General features: G+C 46.1%; 1 protein-coding gene and 1 pseudogene across 3 annotated transcripts in view; one reads left to right on the top strand and one right to left on the bottom strand.

Moving 5' to 3' along the window:
- Positions 1–16,550, top strand: part of Ldlrad4 (low density lipoprotein receptor class A domain containing 4) — a 313,809-nt gene that overhangs the window by 31,747 nt on the left and 265,512 nt on the right. The gene's annotated exons all lie outside the window — the stretch shown is intronic.
- Positions 1–16,550, bottom strand: part of LOC101998696 — a 31,880-nt pseudogene that overhangs the window by 14,692 nt on the left and 638 nt on the right.

Below are 16,550 nucleotides of genomic sequence, written 5' to 3' on the forward strand. Positions count from 1 at the left end.
CTGATGGTGAGAACTGTCTGGGCTTCCTACTTCATTCTGTCGCAGTTGCCAGGAGAGACGCTTCAGATGCAAGAGGTACGTTAGCAAGTTTGTGGGAAAGCTCACTCTGGAGCCTCTATTTGTCCCTTTGAACTGATGGGTAGTATTTAGTTCTCCTTGGAAGTTGTGGAGACGTCTCTGGCTCCACATAGCCCCCCCCCCCCCACTGCTTTTGAGATAATTATTGTGAGAGCTTCTAAAGTGACTGTTAAAACAACAGAGACTACCTTTTTTTCTTTTTAAAGTTATTCATGACAGGGTTTCTCTGTGCAAACCTGGCTGTCCTGGAATGCCCTCTGTAGACCAGGCTGGCCTCCAACTCACAGAGATCCTCCTGCCTCTGCCTCCCCAGTGCTGAGATGACTACTACCTGGCTGGGAAAGATTATCATCTGCCTACATTTTGCCTTCCTTTGGTGTCAGGGTCTTGCACCACTTCCTGGATGCTAAAGCATTTAGGGTTTACCTTTGTTCTGCACATTCTGCTTACCCCAGGAAAATTTCCATTTTTATGCCTTGGTGATTACTGGCTGCTGCTGGCGGAATGACACCCCATTGGTGTTATTCTGAAATGATCATTGAGTAAGTAAATGTGTGGCTGAGTGGACCAGTGACCTCCCAGTCGGCTCCAGGCTTTACCTGTCAAGCCATTTCACACCGCACTTTCAGTGGCTTCACCTGCTAACCCCTTGGGATTAATTTTCATTTTAAGGAGCAGGTACCATGAACAGAATTCAAATGCAGAGGTCCTGCAGGCTGCTCTTCTTCTTGACCTTCAAAAGATGTTAGTAGCTTATAGGATAGTTCTGTGTTCGTGACAAAATACACACACACACACACACACACACACACACACACACACTGGGGAGGTTTATTTGTGTGTTTGTTTGAAGGGGATTTCACTTTTCCAGCCAGCATTATTAGGATGTCTCTTAGCTAAAAATTAAGTTTCTAACACAAACGGGACATTACTGCCGAAGCCCAAATGCATACATACATTCTCTCCTTCAACAAGTATGTACTATGTACTCTGTAGGTGTGCTGTAGGAGAACAGGGTCTCAGGACTGTTGTCTGATCCACTGACTGACCTCAGATGGCCTTTATTACTTCCAGGAAGATTACAAGTAGAAACCATGAGAGTAATGAAGGGAAGGATTGTCAGCCATGGTGGGATCAACCCATCAAGTCAGTTGGTCCCGAGTGAGGTAAGGTGTCTGTCTGTCTGGGCCTGTTGTTGATGTGAATGACGAGGGGATAGATAGACCCCTGAAAAGTTAAAAGCCGGGGAGAGAGATTAAAATGACATTAACTTGTGTTCGAATCTTTCCTCCTTGTGTGGGCCATTTAGAAACAGGCACATTTGTCCATGTCCCTTGATGCCCGGAGTTGTTTCTGTGCAGGGCTAGCTGACTGTGAGCTCCCTGCAGAGTGGCTGCCCTGTTCCTAGGACAATATCCCTCTAGTTGTGCTGGCTTGCCCTCCTGTTTAGTTTGCATCTTGTACTTTGCTAGTTTTCCAAACCACTGGCCACACCACAAGGCTTCATTGAACAGACGGCATGAGACAGACGCATGATCTTGGAAAACTGGGGCCCCAGGGATCAAGGTACAGGCCTGTCTGACACTTGGCACACATCTCCTGTTCCCAATTTGAAGGATTTTCTGTGGTAGGCAGGGGTCTGGGCCCTGTTCTCTGAGGAGCTCTGGGCTGGTGTTAACAGAAGGAAAGGGTGGAGGTGGAGTTGGGTGGCAGACATCACACTTGCCCACATGCTGCCAGGAGTTAGGGTTCTGAGGAAGTGGGAGGAGTTTCCACATGAGTGGTGGTGCTTGTTGGGGACACAGATCCTTTTCCCATGCTCTGCATGTCTGAACACACACATGCTCAGGCTACTTAGAGAAGTGTGTCTCGTGCTCAGTTTCTTTTTAGAAATGCAAAGCGAATCTAGGAAGAATGATACTTGAAACCCTTTCTTCCTTCCCACACGCCTGAGAAGTTTCCCAAGCCCGAGGGTTACTAAGATCTGTGCGGCTGACAATGCGCTCAGGTGGCTTATTTGCTACCCGCAGGCAAGGCTCATTTTCGGATCCGCTGTGACGCACGGCCCTAACAGGAGTCAATTTGTCATGAGAGGGACTTTCTGAAAATGAAAGCTTGGAGTAGAGATAGGGATGTGCTGAAAGAAAATGAAAGTTGAGAAGCAGAGAAATCCTTCCTGTGTTCTCTTAAAGGCACAGTGATCAGCGTTCACCATGGCTTGCTCGCTTTCTTTTCTTTCTTTCTTTCTTTCTTTCTTTCTTTCTTTCTTTCTTTCTTTCTTTCTTTCTTTCTTTCTTTCAAAAAACGACTTGAACACAAGCTTTGCTTATTGGATTATCTTTGGCCACAAGGCTGCCCTTGTCTCTTTGTTCCTGTGTGTTACCAAATGTCAAACTGGGTGATTTTTTTTTTTGACAGTAAATCTCCACCAGGAAGGGTGCTGCCAATCTCTCTACCTGCCTGTGTGCTTGCAGCCCTGGACATAAGCCTGGAAGTCCAATTGCTTGGTGCTTTGCTGTGAAGTTGGTAGAAGGTTTTAAGGAACTGAGGACTCAGAGGTACACATGTAGAATTGCATATAAAACTGCATGTAGAGTTGCATCTAGAATTGCATGTAGAACTGCTGCAGGAAGCAAGCTATGGAAATCAAACTTTGGCCTTTGGGGGTATTGGATTATTGTTTTAAGGTGTGTGACTTTTGTTTATGCTGTTTTTAACTCTGTGAAGCTGTGATTCGTTACCTGTCTAAAACACCTGATGGTCTAATAAAGTTCTGAACGGCCAATAGCAAGGCGGGAGCAAGGTTAGGCGGGGCTGGCAGGCGGAGAGCATAAATAGAAGGAGACCCGAGGAAAGGGAGGTGCAAGATAGAACAAGGAGAGGAGGATGTCAGGGGCCAGCCACCCAGCTACACAGTCAGCCACGGATGAAGAAGGAAAGTAAGACATAAAGAAGTAAGGAAAGGAAAAAGCCCAGAGGCAAAAGGTAGTCGGGATCATTTAAGTTAAGAAAAACTGTCTAGCAACAAGCCTGGCCAAGGCCAGGTGTTTATAATTAAGAATAAGCATTGGTTATGATTTATTTGGGAACTGGATGGTGGGGCCCTCAAACAAAAAGTCAAAAGAGTAAAACGTCACACTCTGTGGGGGAGTATGAACACCAGCCGTAGCCTACGCTGTGAGGAAGCTCAAGTTTCTGAATGCATGTGCCAGGACCATGAGCTGATGGAACAGGTTTTTTTTTTTTCTTTTTGGTTTTTTGAGACAGGGTTTCTCTGTGGTTTTCTCTGGAACTAGCTCTGTAGACCAGGCTGGTCTCGAACTCACAGAGATCCGCCTGCCTCTGCCTCCCGAGTGCTGGGATTAAAGGCATGCGCCACCACCGCCCGGCTGGAACAGGTTTTCATGGTAAAGGTGAGAAGGCTTCCCGGGTAGAGGAAGCTGCCTGTGCAACTCAGACGTCAGGGCGCGTGGTGAGCCGGGCATGGCAGGCGTGGCTTGAGCGAGTGTCTGGAAGGCAGGGAAAGGGTTTTCTCTTCTGAGACCCCACTCACTCATTGTGTCCCCAAGGGCACATGGACTTGGAGGGTTTGTCACCCCCAGGAGGCAGGGCTTAATGGAATTATGTTAGGTCATTGGGGACATGGCCTTTAAAGGCACACTAGGACCTATCCCTCCCTCCACCCCTTCTTTCTTCCTTCCTTTTCTTCTCTTCACGTCTTTTTTTTTTATTTTGGTGTGGGTATGTGTATGAATGTTGATGTGTACCATGCTGCCTCTGTGGAGGTCAGGGGGCAACTTTGTGAGTTGGGTCTCTTCTTGCACTTAAAAACAAATCGTGTGTATGTGCACACACTTGGGAAGAGAGACAAAGACACAGAATGAACGTGGGCACCATGCACATGTGAAGGTCAGAGGGCACCCCCAGACTTTGCTCCTCACCTTCCAAATTGTTTGGGACAGGATCTCTTGTTCGCTGGTTTTGGTTCTTAAGCCAGGTTGGCTGGTACCCAGGCTTCCAGGGTTTCTCGTTTTCTCGTTTCTCCACCACCAGTCTTGCAGTAGGCACGCTGGGATTTACAGATGCATGCTATCACATCTGGCTTTGTGTGGTTGCAGGGAAGGGGTTCAGAATCAGGTCCGCATGCTCGCGCAGGAGCAAGTGCTTAACCCACTGGGTCATCTCAGTGGTTCCATGGTCTTAAGGAGGGTCCCCGTTGCTGTGACCACGACCAAAGAAAGCAGCCTGGGGAGGAAAGGGTTTATCTGGCTTCTCTTCCATATCACTGTTCATCATCGAAGGCAGTCAGGACAGGAACTGAAGCAGGGCAGGATCGTGGATGCAGGAGCTGATGCAGAGCCCATGGAAGAGAGCTGTTTACTGGCTTGTCTCCTTCAGCCTGCTTTCTTGATCCCACTCAGAATAGGCTTGGCCCTCCGTGTCCCCCATCCTTCACTAAGAAAATGCCCTACACCATAAGGCTAACACTAAGAAAAGGGCCGGCAACCTTATCATATGGAGGCATTTTCTCAATTAAGGCTCCCTCCTCTCAGATGACTTTAGCTTGTGTCAGGTTGACATAATACAAGCCAGCACACCAATCTTATACCTCGTTTTGAGGCAGGGTCTCTCTTGTTTCTGCTGCTGAAATGTACACAGGGCTAATTGGTCCATGAGGTTGTGGCCAATTTTCCCGTCTTGTCTCATGTCTCACCACCGGATTGCTGGGATTCCAGATGCTACCACATCTGACTTCTATGTCAGTTCTGGAGTGGTTAGGTTTACTCAACAAGCCATCTCTATGACTCCCTTACCCCCTTTCCTTCCTGGCCATTATAATGTGAATAGGCCTTCATCATCTGCTTCTGTCGATGGACTGGAATTAAAAAAAAAAATCCTAAATAAAATATCAATAGCAGAAAATAGCAGAACTTGAAGAAGTGATGTTAAGTTTTGTGAAGCTAGACACATTCATTGCTGTCTCCAGAAGGGCCTGGTGTCAGATATGTGGGTTGGTCGTTGGCTCATTCTGTGATAAGCAGCTATGAACAGCTGAGGGAGAGGCAGACACACAACCTGTATGAGGTGCCATGCCGTGGGACTGTACAGACAGATGCCCCTGGAGTTCCGTCCATAGGTTCACACTAGGAAGTGTGGTGATGGTTGGGTCCCTCAGGTTAGGTTGATTAGGTACAGGAGTGAAAGGGAGAGTTAGGAACTGGGGTGTGTGGTGTGGAAGATGAGGGTGGATCCAAGCCTGTCTCAGTACCTCGGTATATTATCATAAAAGGGAAGGTTGGGAGAGGAGTAGGTTTCATTGCTGATTGTTTTGTTTTTCGAGACGGGGTTTCTCTGTAGCTTAGAGCCTGTCCTGGAACTTACTTGGTAGACCTCGAACTCCGAGATTGCCTGCCTCTGCCTCCTGAGGGCTGGGATTAATGGTGAACACCACCAAAAAGACAATTTAGTACTAGTGTTAGTCTTAGAGCCTGGTTTTTGGCCTGCGTTTTAGCATGCCAACTCTGCCCTTAGTAACGCAGTAGAAAATGACTTGACATTTATTTAGGTCATTGGCAGTGTTAATGGTTGTCCACAAACCAAACTGAATTTCTTGGCAGGAAAGATTCAATTTAAAAAGTTTGATTTTTTTTCTTCCAGAAGGTGTACTGTGTACACACAAGGTTTTGTTTTGTTTCTTTCAAGACAGGGTTTTTCTGTGTAGCAGCTCTGGCTGTCCTAGAACTTGCTTTGTAGGCCAGGTTGGCCTCGAACTCGCAGAGATCCGCCTGCCTCTGCCTCCTGCGTGCTGGGATTAAAGGTGTGCACCACCACACCTGGCTAATACACACACGTTTTAAACATTATCATTTCCTTGAAAATTGGAGGTGTGTTAAATATGTTGATAAATTCAGGCCCACCAACCACTCTGAATGCAGCAGGAAGTGGGGGCAAACAAAGACAGCTTACCTTCAAGTCTACCCTCTTGATGTTCGAGACCTGCCATTTGGGTGTAGAAACTGCTCTTTTCTTAAGTTAGGGCCCCAAACCCAGACAGTCTGATACTTTTCCACACTCCCAGTCAGTCAGGTTGCTGAGGTTAGAGAGTCACCTGAGCGCAGAAGTCTTGAGGCCAAACTGGGCGATAGGCTTTTTAAAAATTAAATTTTCTTTCCCGGCTCTGCTCTCTGAGCTCTTTCCTCTGGGGATCACAGATCATCCATTCATCTGGGTCCAGGCTGGAAACTGAATCTGGGTCCCAGTCCTGACCCCATATCATTACCTGTTTTTTTGAACAAAATCCTCAGGGGATTCTTGTACACTTCAAAGTTTGCGAAGGGCTGTGTTAAAATAGTCGAAAGGTTTCTGAAGTGTGCTTGTTTGGGATCAGAGTTTTATTAGAGCAGCTGGGGTTAAATCGGATGAAGGCTGGCAGGTGTGTCGCACTGGCCAGAGCAGTGCTGGATACTGGGGTCAAGTTACAAATCAACCCTAAGACTTTCTCCAGAAGTACGGTACCCCATAGGTGCCCTCTTCAGTATTGCTGGGAAAAGAACCCCCCACCCTGTAAGCTGGTGTGTATGCTGGCATGGAATAGAAGGCCCTAATTTCTAAGAAAAGGGTAAGTTAGTGAGTAGAGGGAAAGACTTATTCCCCCTACTGCGATAATACAAATAAATAAAATATAAAAATGGGAGAGGGTGGTCAGGCTGAGAGCCTGATCACCATGGAGCGGGTGTAGACATTGGCAGAGATTTGTCCTGCCATGATGCTGTTTGGTGTACGATGGTGCGCTTGTTTGGAAAATATTGCCCAAAGATCTCAGAACTGTTTGCTGCTTTTCTCTTGTCGGAGCGATGAGAAAATTGCTCGTGTGGGAACTCGAGAAGTGGGGATTTGTTAATGCCTCCTCTGAGACGGGTTTGTATTCAGAGCTGTTTATGAACTGCCACCGACCATTTCCAGCTAAAACATGGGGCTGTTAAGTCAGGCCGCGGCGAAGTCTGGGAGGACGCATGCGCACAAGCTCCCAGGCTGCCACTGGTGTCTCCGGCCTGTATGCTGTGGGTTTCTGTCTTTTAAAATCGGTGGCTTGGTGTGCGTGAACTGAAAGTACTCTGGTTCTTGTGCGAAGACCCTGTTTGGAAAATCATCTCCCTTTTAAGGATCTCCAGAAACCCCAGCTTTTCAGGTATCAGAGACAGTCACTCTTCTGATGGTGCAGCTGGACACTCGGTGTCATACACTTTGTTCTTTTGTGACCTGTGTCACTCTGGGTGGTGCAGTTAGTTCATCATTGATAGATCATGGACACAGTGGTTGTTTTTCCATGAAGAGTGGCAGATTTCCCCGCTTTCCACCCTCCTTCAGACCTGTACAAGATGGTGATCTGGGTCCAGAGTGCAGCCTGTGGCTGCGAACCGTGGGTGTTAAATCTTCATTCAGGGTGGGTTTTTTTTTTTTTTTAATGAATCTGGATGTTCTCTAGCAGAGGTTCTCGACGGGGGAAGACATTTGACAAGGTCTGGAGGCAGTTTTAGTTCTCATAACTGGAAGACAGGAGTTGTGTTAGCACCTTGAAGATAAAAAGCAGGGATGTTGTTGTAGCCCTGTAGTGACAGGATATGAGCACCCATGGGGTTGTCCAGCCCCCAATGTCAATGGTGCCTTGGTAGAGAAACTCCGCTTGAACAATAGCGCCGGTTTTAGTGGCTGGATAAGACTAGGTAAACTTCAGAGACTATGCAGTGGCTGGGCAGTGGTGGAAATGATGTCGCTTGAAGACATTGTGTTGTGTACTGTCATGAGTGACCCAAGTGTGTGAGAGAACTCCACGATTCATCGTTATTCTTTTTCAGCGGATAGATGAGTGCATTGGTTTGACTTGAACTTAGCAAAAGTTGCTTAAGTTTGGGGTGACTGGGATTCCATGACCCTTTGTAGGAAGTGACAGGCTTCTCGAAGAGAGTCTTTAGACGGCCACGTCTCTGGTCAGCCGGTTTACTGTCTTCATTGTGGTTTATTCTTGTTGATGTTCTCCTGCCGTTTCCTTTCCTTTCTGCCTCAGCCATTCTCGGACCCTCCCTCACCCTTCTCCTATCTCGCCGACAGTGTGGTCAGTTCTTCCTTCACTGTGTCCGTCTGCCTTGACTTTTGCGGAGATAGCCCTAGGGGTTCATGATGCTGAAGCGATCCATTCTGAGGACCTCGTGGCTGCTAGGAGATTTCTCTAACAGAAGAAACTGACTTACTCTCGGTTGGCCTGCCTTCAATGCGCATTGTAAATTATAAAGATTTAAGAATTTAAAGGCAGAGCTTTAGTATGTCCACGTAGCTCAGGGGTGGCCTTGAATTTATAATCTTCCTGTCTTTAGTCTCCTGAGTGCTGAGATTTCAGACTTGTTTCCTGCCCTGCACTTACTGTTCTGACAGCCACAGCTATGCAACCTTCTAACCTCTTTTCCAGGTTAGAGGACCCAACTGACTTTCTCCATTCTCCCTCCGGCACGTGACAGCACCTTTTATTCTGCGCTCACCAAAGAGTGGTAGGAGAGGGTTGTGGAGCCTCAGGGCTGAGGGGCTGAAGCTGAGCACAGCAGGCCTTCAGAACTGAAGAGCCTATTGGCTGCAGCATGTCAGATCTGCTCTAGCGAGTAGAGGAATTCCCTCCCCGGCAGTCCATTTCCTGGTGAAAAAAAGAAAAACAGGCTGACTTCTCGTGGTTTGACTTGCTAAGATGATAGGCTTTCTTTTGCCTTATTCGCCAGGAAAGAATGTGGTTTTTGAGCCAAGGCCGCGGATTCCTGGTTCCTGGTGAACTCTGAGATGCCTTCTCTGTGGAAAGACACTCTTGAGCAAATGCTCGGCAGAGTATCTGTCTGGGTAGAGACTGTTTCAGGAAATGTTGGTAAAAACCCTGTTTCAGTTTGTGGAATGGGGGGAGCCTTGCTGTTTGACCTTAAATTTTCAGCTTCAGTCTTTTACATCTTTTAGTCCTTTCTTTTTTTTTGGGGGGGGGTCCCAACTTCAGCTGTATTTGTAAGACACTTTTTGCAAAGTCCACATGCAAATAAATCTGTTGCAAGTTGATAATGCGTGGGATGCACCTAACCAGTTGACCCTCAGCTTAGCGGTCCCGCACACTGCAGGACCTCAGTTGCTTTCTACCTCCATCCCAGAGCAGACCAAGAGTGGTGGTCACTGCCAGTGCCCAGCATTAAGAGAGGCCTACATTACATATCTCCATGCTGGGGGGAAAAAGATTTTCAAGAAGTCAAAATTTGATAGAATGGTTTTTGCAGTGTTGCTAAGTTGGAACACACTATGTAGTCTCCAAGTAGAAATCTTTATGCACAGTGTGGTACTGATGAGACCCGCGGAGCCAGGAAGAGACCCACCATTCATATAGCCAGCCTCGGGATTGGACATGGAGCTCTGGTTAGAAACTGCAGTGTTTCTACTCACTGTCCAGTTCAGAAGGAGGCTTCAGGATTTCTAAAGACACCATCCATACTGAAGACTGCCCAAGTGTTAAAACCTAGCTCTGAATGTCATTCCAGGCATAGATACAGTCTCTGAGCCATGCCTAGGAAGGAGAGACTTGTGGGATTTGGGGAACAGAACTACAGGTACCTCCAGGACTGGAGAGCAGAGATGAAGTAGGGAATGAGAACCGTGGTCTGGCATGGCCCCCGAGGACTCAGGAGGTTAACGTGTCAGTATAGGAATAATAGTTGGGTGAGGGACATCAAGGACAGTGGATAGGGGAAGCAAATGCCACAGCACAGGGCTGCCTGCAGTACCTGGTCATAGTCAGAGGTCAGGAAGTCGTCTTCAGACCAGCCTGCCAAGGTCCAAATCCCAGCTCCCCCTGCTAATTCACTGTATGATTTTGGATATTTACCTGGCCATTCTGTGCCTTGGTGCCCATATTGTAAAAGGAATATATTGATTATAGTATTTTCCTAGTTTGTGGCGTTCTTTTTTTTTTTTTTTTAGATTATTTTATGAGTGTTTTACCTGCTGTGTATTTTTGTGTACTGCTTGTGTGCCTGAGCCTGGGGAGGACAGACAAGGGAGTCGGATCCCTTGGAACTGGAGTTGTAGATGGTTGTGAGCTGCCACATGGGTGTTGGGAATTGAACTTGGGTCCTCTAGAAGAATAACCCAGGCGATTAGCCACCAAACCATCTCTCTAGCATCCTGTATGGGAGTTCTCATAAAGCTCAACAGATTCAGTAGTAGCATACAGTGCTTAAAACTTAACTGGCTTAGCCCGCATACTTGTTTTAAGCGAGGGACCATATTAGCTATGAATGGGTCTTTACTAGGTTATACCCAGGGCTCCACTTCTGTTATATTAATTATTTCCTCTAAAGCACAGTCGGTATTACTTTGGAATTTTGGGGAACTGTAATAGAACTCTGGAATGTCTGCAAAGGCAGTGTTAGGTAGAGGTCAGTGTGTTTGAGGGGTTGGGCTTAAAGGTTCTGCAAGGGACCAGGGAGAGGAGGTGAAGCCACCTCTACCCCTGAGAGAGACCTGAATTTCTCTAGCTGTTTGGTTACATGCCATCTTAGAGTGTAGAATGGTAGAGGGCTGAAAGAGCCTGTTAGCAGGCCTGCAGAGCTGAGGATGTACCCGAGGCAGCCCTGCCAGACTGTGTTCTACATTCCCAGCCACTGAAACACAGGGCCAGACGCTGGGCGGCTTCCCAGCTCCCCTGACTCACACCCTTAGAGCAAAGCTTTCTGCTTTTTCTCAAAGGGAATGTCCAAAATACCAGGCACACCCATGTTTAATAAGTAGAAAACCATCTTAATATGAAGCCAAAAAAGAAGAGTTTGGGAAGTATTTGCTATGGCTAATTAAGATAGATTTTTTTTTTCCCCTCACAGATAACCTGAGTCCTATAACTTAGGTAAATAACATTCTTGGGCAGAGAAGCCTTTAGCATGTACTTCGTATTGGACATTCTACAGCGTGTTTTTTTTTCACTCAGTCATCCGGGTATTAAAGCATTGGTTAGTACTTTTCTCTGCAAATGGCTGTGCTTTGGGTTTTTTTGGAGTAATTTCTCTATAGCTTTTCCCCTTCTTGCCAGGTTTTCAAATCTGGACTAATTTCTATTTCTGAGCTGCGTTGCTGAAAAGAGTAGTTGAAGGATGTATCTGAAGTCGGCACACGGGTGTGTTTCATAATTGTGCTGTTTCATAAAAGTATTTAAAATACCGTCTTCCTGAATCTGGAAGATTCTGAGTTGGCTTACAAACAGATTTTGAGTGTTTCAAGTTGGAGGCAGATGGCAAATTGATCTGTAGCTTATATAAGAGCTTGTGTTGCTTTTACCTGATGTAAAGCTAAGTTGCTTAAACCACGAAGCTGGAGTTGTTCTGCCCCCGCCCCCACTCTCCCACAATCTGTTCTCCATGTCACTAAGCCTTGCATTTTTAACTGCTAAATTTTTATTCTTATTTTTCTATGACTCCTTTCCCCATCCTCCTGGCTACTGTCTTCAATTCTCCACATTTCTCGTTTGGCTCTTTGTAACTGCCTCTGGATGGCTAGTCTTACCACTGAGCTCTGCTTCTGTATCCCTTCTTGGGGGTATGGTTGTATCTCTGGGTCTCCCTTCCCTCCCTCCCCCCCAGAACTCTCCAACTGTAGCGTGGTCAGAATCTGCTGCAGGGTTGCCTAACACGGTGTGATGCAGCCATCTTGCATGCAGGGCTGGCTTGTCATTGCCAGGCTTCACTAGTGAAGGGCACACCTGTCTGTGTGGCCTGGTGTGAGCCTCCAGCTCCCTTCTTCCTCTGCTGCCCCCACCCACTTCTGTAGGAACACGGAGGAGCTGAAGATCTGTTGCTTGCATGACCTTGCCTTTCCAGCCTGCCTTTTAGCTCAGCTGCCACTGCCATGCAGCACAAATATCATCTGGCCGAGGTGAGTACTATTCTGTGCTCACTGCCATTTGTTGAAAACGGTGACAAGAAGAGAGGCCTTCCGCTGTCTCCAGAAACAAGATATGCCGCACCTCTTTATTTCTTCCAGAGCAGTGAAATAAATCTTGTCTGAGCTGTGATTCAGTTAGAAAGGCAAGATGGGCTCCTGGCAGTCTTTCAGAGATGCCCCTCCCCCCCTGGGAGGGTACTCAAGGGCTTGTCACTTATTCACTCACCCTCCCGCTGGCAGCAGGTCCTGCTTACTTGGCGGCTTGTTAGACTGTGCTGAAATCCTGTCCCTAGGGGCAGCCCCACTCCAGTTAGTCCTGGAGAACCCTTGCCCAGCTGCTCCGAGCTCGCTCGGCCGTGTGTGCTGTCCTTGGCCGGTTCCCTTCTCCCTCTTGAGGACCCCTCCCTTCTTGTCTTGGGACTTTCCTTCTCCAGTTTTGAACATGGTCTTCTCGGCCTCCCCCATCTGTCTGATGGGAGTTCAGGCCTGCGACTTTCAGATGTTGTTGGTGTATCTTAAGAACTATTCTGGGAGCCAGTTAACAATGCAGATTCCTAGACGCCATCTGCATTAGTTACTGTTCTATGGCTGTGGTAGAACACTGTGAGCATCGGGGCTGGAGAGATGGCTCTGTGGCTCAGAGCACCAGGGACCCAGCTCCCACGCGGAAGCTCACAGCCACGACACTTCAGTTCCAAGGGATCAGAAACCCTCTTCTGGCATCCTTGGATACCAGAGAGACAGGGTACAAAGGCATATACACAAGCAGAACACCCATACACATACAATAATTAAAAATAAAACCCTACCACAAGGAAAGAGAACTTCAGGAAGAAAGTTTATTTTTGGTTCCATAGGGTTAGAGTCTCCATAGTGATGGAGAAACGTGGTAGCAAGAAGCAGGTCTGGTGGCCAGGGCAGGAGGCTGGGCACTTACATCTTCAAAATAAGCATGAAGCAGAGAGCAAATTTCAAGTGGTACCAGGCTTTCTCATCTCGAAGCCTGCCCCCAGTTAGCATCTTTCCTTCAGTAAGGCTGTATCAACTAAACTTCCCAAAGCAACGGAGGACCAAGTGTTCAAATGCCCGAGACTATGGAGGCCATTTCTTACTCAGATCACTACACCATCCGAAGAGGGTCTGCCTCAGAAGACAGCAAGCTGTGTGAGGTATTAAGTGTACCTCTGGTGAGAGTTCCTGGCCTTTTGGACTGGTACTGAGCTTGGATGATAGCTCCTGTCTAGACTTTAAAAACAAAGTTTTTTTTTTTTGTGGGAATTTCAAAAGTTGCATTTCTCTCACAATCTCATACATGGGTGAAATAGTGTGATCATGTCTACTCTCTACAATCCTCTTATCTGCCTTCCACTCCCGCCAAGCTCCCTTCCCCCTCCAACAAGTTGTCTTCCTGTTTTTGTACACTCTGTGTGTGTGTGTGTGTGTGTGTGTGTGTATGTGTCTTCTGTGGTATTTATATAGGTTATGGGTTGCTTGCATGAGCGTGGGTGGGAGGGGGTATTTATTTGAGTAAGACATGGGTACCACAGCTTGTTATGTCCAGGAAACAGTTTCACAGAGCTTCTTGCCATCTTCCGGCTCTCTATTCTTATAACCCTCTCTTTTGTGATGTTTCGTGGGCCTTGGAGGGGGTTATGTAGCTGCTTCTACTGAACACTCAACAATCACTTGCCTCATCATTTTGACAAGTTATGAATCTCTGAAGCATCTACAGAGACTGCTCCGACTGAGGTTGCATGTACCACTAACTCATGGGAACAAGTGTGAATGTTGAGAAGGCAGTTTGACATCATGCTCATTTAGCAAAACAACAGTAGTAGGTACCCCTGAGTGCTCCAGGTTTATAGTACCAGCAATGACTTCCTTCCTATGGAGTCAGTCTCAAATCCAATCGGGAAGCAGAAGCGTTCCTGGCACTACTGAGACAGTTGGCATATCTTGCCTGGCAGGTTGGTATTGTTGTTTGCAGGTCTTACTGATGGATAAGACCATTGACTTCTTCCCAGCAGGCTTCCCAACACCTTTAGACACCATAAAACCTAGCCATCTGGGAGGGAGATCCCAGCTCAGACCCAGGTTGACTTCTCTGTGTATGTGTGCATGCATGTGTATATGTGTAGCTTACATTTGAATTCATTTACAAAATAGTAGGCTTGTATATTGCTTTCAAATACCCTTAGTTGAAGCCGCAAAACAATCCCACACCAGTTAAGAATTAGGGATAATAAAAAGGGTTATTTATTTGAGGGGAAAAACTTAGAGATCACAGTCCCAAACAACAGTCCTCTCTTTGCAAAACAAAAAACAGTGTAGCCTACAGAACGGGAGCCGGAAGCAAGAGAGAGCGCGCCCCTTCCGCTGCTTTTTAAAGTATAAGAGGCCATGCCCCATGGGCTCGTATCTTAAAGGCTGAAGGAGCAGAAGGAGCTCCTGCAGCACCTCCCCTTTTGTTTAAGTAAGAGAGTTCCAAACCCCATACGGAACAATATACACTGGGAACAGATATCAAGTATAAGATTAGAATTACAATCAGCATAAGCAATATTAATCAAGGAACATATGCTAAATGTTTTAAAAAACATTCTATCCTATGGAGTCTAAGTCTTGTATAGGAAATGGCTTGGCTAGATCTTAAGAGTACAGTAACTACGACTATCTAATCTTCTACCTCATCAAAGGCCTGAAAAAGGAGATAACGTTACTTGAGCAGGCAGGAAGTACAATCAAGTAACTTCCAAAGCGAGCAATATATGACGAGACAATTAGCTACCTGAGCAATCACCCAAAGTCTCATTTTGCAACATTGAATCAACCAACTTTGGCTAAGGCCTAGTGTAACTGACAGACCATTTTCAGAGGCAGGAAAATTTTCAAAACCATTTTACCCTGTCTTGGCAAGATTTGACAATCCTGCTTATCCATTTCCGGATACCATGTAACTTGTCAGTGGTTGAGGCATTGTCAGTTCCTTGCCCAAAGGTCAGTTTTACCAAGAAGAAAACAAGCTCCAAGTGGAGTGTCTTCAGTGCTCAACATTCTCTCGGGAATAGATTGGTGCTGTCAGAAGCAATCATGTCTCATGTCAACAGAACCCTAAGTTATTTAAATGCCATGTTCCACAGATCCTTGAAGTGGTTGAAGTTTACCTATCTAGACAGAATACAATCTCTATGTATCTAAAGAACCGAATTGATCTGATTGTATGTACAACAAACATGAACAACTATTGACCTATAATAATGTGAAAATATACCCTAAAAGTTGTATCAATGTACAAAATGTCCTAAACCCAGGTGGAAACATGCATATATTCAATCTGACAAAATAACTTTGTATATATGTACAAATAATGTAAACAAAAGTAACAAATATAATTTGAACTTGTATCAATATACAAAAACTATACCAATGTAAATTATCCATAAATAATAGCTCACAAGTCTTAGTGTTAGTTAACTCTCTTACCCTGTCTTTTCCGCTATTTGCCCATTTCATTTCTCTTAAACCTTTCCACCCCCTACTTTGTACTGTAAGGCTCATGCTGTTTCTCTTCCCTTAAGGCTTCTTCCCCCTCTTCAGCTCCTTCCTACCATCTTGGCCTCTCCACGCACTCCAAGTTGAAATGCATAAATCTGAAGATTCCAAGCTGGGATCTGCAGCATGCATTAGAAATGCTACGTGTCACTTGTCTTTCTGGGTCTGAGTTACATTGCTTCGACTACTTCTCCAGCTCCATCCCTTCTCCTGGAAGTTTCATATTTCTCATAGCTGAATAAAATTCCATCGTGTATGCGCGCCACATTTTCATATCCGTCCATCAGCTGAGGGTCATCCAGGCTGATCCCATTTCCTCGCTATTGTGACTAGAGCAGCAATGTACATGACTGAGTAGGTATCAAGTCTACGGAGTCTCTTGGGTATATGCTGAGTGGGGTAGCTTTCTGAGCATCTTCCACACTGATATCCATATCGGCTACCCTGGTTGATGCTCCTACAGACAGTAAGAGTTCCTCTGTCTCCACATTATTGCCAGTATTTCTTCACATTTGTTTTCTTGATGATCGCCATTCTGATGAGCATGCGCTAGACTCTCAAAATAGTTTTGATTTGCATTTGCCTGATGGCTGAGGGTGTTGAACACTTCTAAAAAATGTTTATTATCTGTATTTCTTTGAAGAATTCCCTATTTAGTTCTTTGGCCATTTTTTTTCATTGGGTTGTTTGCTTTTTTGATATTTTTTGAGACTTCTCCCACCATCTTTTCTGATTTATTTTTAGCACTCTTACTCATTTCTTCTCTGGACCCAGAAACACAGAAGCCATTCTGCTAGTCTTTTTAGTTCACCATGCTCATCTCTTTTCATGACTATACCCTTGAGGGCACAACCTGCACTTCCCACACCCTGCATGAAGCTCTACACACTCAGGTCTGTGCAGCAGTCTTTTTTTTTTTTTTTGGATCATAGCTTCTTTATGGGCAGCAGGGGCCACAGGACTCAGCCAGG

Source organism: Microtus ochrogaster, chromosome 18 (genome assembly GCF_000317375.1).
Source record: "Microtus ochrogaster isolate Prairie Vole_2 chromosome 18, MicOch1.0, whole genome shotgun sequence".
Taxonomy (NCBI): Eukaryota; Metazoa; Chordata; class Mammalia; order Rodentia; family Cricetidae; genus Microtus; species Microtus ochrogaster.